Source organism: Tupaia chinensis, unplaced genomic scaffold, assembly GCF_000334495.1.
Source record: "Tupaia chinensis unplaced genomic scaffold, TupChi_1.0 Scaffold145907_1, whole genome shotgun sequence".
Lineage (NCBI taxonomy): Eukaryota > Metazoa > Chordata > Mammalia > Scandentia > Tupaiidae > Tupaia > Tupaia belangeri.
The window spans coordinates 1,174,729-1,179,923 of NW_006205765.1; the positions used below are offsets into that span (position 1 = coordinate 1,174,729).

Genomic DNA, 5,195 nt, shown 5'->3' on the forward strand with positions numbered 1-5,195 from the left:
TCGAACCATAGTCACCACATGGTACTGCAGCCTCCTTAACCACTGTGCCACCTGCTGGCCCCGAATGCTTTTTATTACTCCTATTCTCATGTTTTTAGTATTTTTTTTTCCCTAAAGGAAACCACTCCTTGATTGTTGCTCGCCCTGTCAGAATTGTGTGCACTTAGTAATATCTTTGGTTGTGGTAATCCCATTTTCCTAATAATTTTGTTAATGTACTGTGAAAGATTGGAATTTTGGTTATGCAGTGTATTTGATACAAAATTGTGGGACTTATGCAACAGCTTTCAACATTTGAAGGCTGTGGCACCTGATATCCTCTTAAGGAAAATTTACCTACAAATTTGAAGCTGGAATATCACTGAAATAACTTAAAAAGAATCAAGAGGGGTCAGCAGGTGGCATGGTGGTTAAGGAGCTGAACTCCCACATGGCAAACAACAGTTCGAGTCCTGGACCTGGAGGCTTGCTTTCTTTGGACCAGCAGATGGCATGATGGTTACGTCACTGGACTCCCACGTAGTTGGCCACAGTTAGAGTCCCAGACTGGCAACTTAACACTCACACCAGGCATGTGTGCATGCATGCCCAAAATCCCGAGAGGAGAATGGAGGAGAAGAGATTGTGGCATAGCCATCCCCCCGGGAGGTGATTTCTTGCTTTCTGTCTTTCTGTCTCTCTCTGTCTCTCTGGCAAGTGCACACATCCTATAGCAAAAATCTCTCTTAAAAAATAAAATAAAAGGGGAACCAGCAGTTAGTGTAATGGCTATGTCGCTGGACTCCCACGTAGTTGACTGCGGTTCGCGACCTGGACCCGGTGGCTTAAAACTCACGCCGGGCGCGTGTGCGTGTGTGCCCAAGATCCTGAGAGGAGAATGGAGAAGGGATTGCAGCGTGACCATCCTCCCTGGGGGGTGATTTCTCGCTTTCTGTCTCTCTGTCTCTCTCTGTCTGTCTGGCGAGCGCACGCGCCCTATAGCAAAAACCTCTCCAATAAATAAATAAATAATAAAAGAATCACAATACTTGACCTTTTTGATTTTTGGTATGTTATATTAAGAATGGGTTACAAATTGAAATGTCTGTATTGATCCTTAACACAACCAATAAATCTCAATTACAAAAAATAAAATAAACAAACAAACAAGAAAGTAGGGAAAACCAACGCAAGGTCACTTAATGGTACTATCAAATACTTACCCGTGAGAGCTTTGCACAGTGGCAGTATCGTAGCCAATGAGGTTTATCCGAGACGCGATTATTGCTAATTGAAATACTTACCCGTGAGGACCATTAAGGTTCAAGCTCACTGGGAACCCTTGAGAAACCACGTAGATGTGCCTGTTCCTGCTTGCCCGAGACCTGAAGAAGAATAGTACGTATTCACCAGCTTCTATCCCTTATTGGCTAAAGATAGCCAGGTCAAGGAAAGCTGTATACAGAGGTGTGTCCGTGCCTTAGAATGGCTGAGGCGATTCGTGCAGGCATCCCTCGCCGCAGGAACAGTGAGGTCTAGAGCAGAAACTGCAGACTGGTTGGGCAGCTGAGGCTAGGTGCTCTCAGTAGCTATCTGCTCCTGTGTGGATTCCACAACAGCTGAAGTAAAAAGATGGGTCCAGAGGAGATGAGAGGGGGCACAAAGCTGTGTCTGAAATACAACTAATAGAACCGATTAGATATTAAAAATGCCTTCCCAGCACTGAGGAACTGTGAAGATAGTAAGAAGTGAGTGGGGCTGGTCAACATCTAGGAGGGGATGGATGGAAACCAGACAAAAAAGACAGTATTCAGAATCACTCTTTTTTTTTTTTTTTTTGAGAGGTTTTTCCTGTAGTGTGTGTGCACTCTCCAGAGAGAGAGGGAAAGAAAGCGAGAAATCACCCCCCACCCCCACCCCAGGGCGGATGTCCATGCTGCAGTCCCTTCTCCTCCATTCTCCTTTTGGGATCTTGGGCACTCATGCACATGCGCCCAGCGTGAATTTAAGTCACCGAATCCAGGACTCGAACCACGATCAACTACGTGGGAGTCCAGTGACATAGCCATTACGCCATCTGCTGGTCCCCAAAATCACTCTTACATGGGTAAGTTTGCTGATTGAGTAGAGGCAGCTCAAAGACTGAGTTGAAATTTTGGGAACCTTGTAGGACTAGAGACTGAAATGTGGGAGTTCGCGGCCTGTGAAAGAGAAGCTGGTTTAAACAAGCAAAACAATGGAAGTAAAACAGCTCACCGTTTTTGCCCGGGACCGCAAGGGTTATGCCCTGTGTGGGAAACAGAAGTACACTAGCTCTTGTTCATAAAGCAGCCAAGCTTCAAGTCATCTGAGAGATCCTAAAATTGGATTAAGGTGATCTTAGATTTTTAGTGCTTCCAAATACCTGAAAGGAATAAAGAAAAATTATGTCTGGAAGAACATAAGATTAAGATAGTTCTCAAATTATTCCTAATTTAGGGACCAGCAAATGGCATAATGGTTATGTCACTGGACTCCCACATAGTCGACCATGGTTTGAGTCCCAGACTCAGTGGCTTAAAACTCACAACAGGTGTGTGTACATGCATGCCCAAAATCTCGAGAGGAGGATGGAGGAGAAGGGATTGTGGTGTGGCCATCCTCCCTGAGGGTGGGGATGATTTCTTGCTTTCTGTCTCTCTCTCTGGCAAGCACACATGCCCTATAGCAAAAATCTCTCTAAAAAAAAATAAAAGAAGAAGTTTTAGTACAATGTGTCAGGATTTATCCTGGTCAGTGTTCACTGAATCTCTTGAATCTGTAAGTTTATGACTTTTGACCAATTCGGGGAGTTTTCAGCCATTATTTCCTCTAACATTTGTTGTGCATGGTCTCTCCTCTGACTTTATAATTCCAGTGACTGAATATTGGGGGGTTTTTTGGGTTTTTTTAGAGGTTTTTTCACTGTAGGGCGCGTGCGCTCGCCAGACAGACAGAGAGAGACATAGAGACAGAAAGCGAGAAATCACCCCCCAGGGGGGATGGCCACACCGCAATCCCTTCTCCTCCATTCTCCTCTCGGGATCTTGGGCACGCACGCACACGCGCCCGGCGTGAGTTTTAAGCCACCGGGTCCGGGACACGAACCGTGGTCGACTACGTGGGAGTCCAGCGACATAGCCATTACGCTAACTGCTGGTTCCCGATATTGGGTTTTGAGTATTGTCTCACAGGTCCATTGGGGCCCATTAACGTTTTCTCTCAATGGTTTTTCCATTATTCTGCATGGACCTTGTCTATATATTCTGTTTTTAAGTTAACTCTTTCTTTGTCATTCCTTTTCTTATATTAAGCTCACTTAATGAGTTTTTATTCTCTTTATTATATTTTTCAGCTCTCAAATAACACATTAGAGGGACAATTCAGAACAGCTGGTAGTAGAAGATGGAATTCAAGAAATAAGCCCAGAATTGACCATATTAGGACCTGGAAGGTAATTATGAAGGGTCTAAATATTAGGCAAAGTACAGAGGAAATCACTGAGATTTTTTTTTTTTTTGGAGCTTTTCGCTATAGGGCACGTGCTCTTGCCCGACAGACAGAGAGAGACATAGAGACAGAAAGTGAGAAATCACCCTCCCCAGGGGGGATGGTCACGCCGCAATCCCTTCTCCTCCATTCTCCTCTCGGGATCTTGGGCACGCAAGCACACGCGCCCAGCAGGAAGCCACCGGATCCGGGACTCGAACCACAGTCGACTACGTGGGAGTCCAGCGACATAGCCATTAAGCTAACGGCTGGTACCGAGAATTTTTTTTTTTAATTCACTAGAAAGCTCATGTACTTATTGGCGAGAGATGGGGGTAAAGTGAAAAAGCACTCCCTGTGGAGGAGAGCCGCACTACAATCCCTTCTTCTTCATTTTTCCCTCCTGTTAGGACTTTGGGGGCGCACACACACACACACACACACACACAAACTCGGCATGCTTCTCAGGCTGCTGGGTCCAGGAGTCAAACTGTGCAGGTTGGAGAGAGACAGAGAGAGGGAAAGTGAGAAATTACTTTCCGGGGGGATGGCCATGTGCACAAGCTCTCCTCCTCCATTCTCCTCTTAGGATTCTGGTCATGTATGCTCATGCCTCCAGCATGATTTTCATGACTCAAACCATGGTAGGCAATGTGAGAGTCCAGCACCTTCACCACTATGCCACCTGCTTGCTGCCCTCCCCAGCTGAAGATTTTAAGGTAGGAAATAGGATGCTGTGCTGCACAATTTTATAAGACTACTTGAAAGCTGTTGGCGACTGTACTGCTAAGGGGCAAAAGTTGTCTCTGTCCAGGGGAGACTGCGGTGGCTTGAACTAGGCAACCCCAGAGGAGCTGAGTGCCTCCAGCAGCTGCGTGATCCACCCAGAGCCAGCCTAAACCTCCAGAGGATCCACATCCTCCCATCTGCCAGGGAAACTGCTTCCGACTCCTGTCACCATGGTAGCTGTGCTTCTTCTGCCTGGATTGGTCACTGGGGTGACATCATCAGCACCAAGTGACTGATCCTCACTACAAGAACCGGTTGCCATGGCGCTACTAAATATGCAAGCCAGATCTGCCATTCTTCTCCAGGCTCAGTGTCCTTGACTAGCTCTGCAGCCAGGACAAGACATGGAGGGAAGATCATGACAGGGAAGGTTAGCTGTCAGGTGCTTGTGGTCGCTGTGCCTCAGGATTTGTCCAAATCAAGGCCAGCAGGTGCTGGACTCCCACATGGCCAACTGAGGTTTGAGTCCCAGACCTGGCAGCTTTCTCTCTCTCTCTCTCTGGTGAGTGCACATGCCCTACAGCAAATTTTTAAAATAATAAAAAAATAAATAAAGTAAAAATAAATAATTATTAAAAAAAAAGATTTGTCCAAATCAAGACTGCTGTTAAAGCATGTTGTGTTGGGGGCAGAGAGAGCTTATAATGTGGAGGGGGAGGCCACAGAACAAACACATGCAAATTCTACATCCCTGTTTCCTCCCATTTTAGAGCGTCTTTGAGCTGTTTCCTTCTCTGAGCAAACTCTGTAGCGGCTTGAGACCTCCCTGCCCCCTCTCTTGGCCCCTATTACCTTCAGGGGACAGTTGTAGGACAGCCTCCTACTGGATTTTTCAAGTGGTTTTTATGGAACCTCTTCATTTGGACTTGTCTGAGGACAGGACTGAGGGCCCCAGCCACAACCTCAGGTGAAATCTGCCA

General features: G+C 46.3%; 1 pseudogene; it reads left to right on the plus strand.

The window, feature by feature from the left end:
• Positions 1-1,209: 1,209 nt before the first annotated feature.
• LOC114006180 (uncharacterized) lies at positions 1,210-1,342 on the plus strand (annotated as a pseudogene).
• Positions 1,343-5,195: the final 3,853 nt, after the last annotated feature.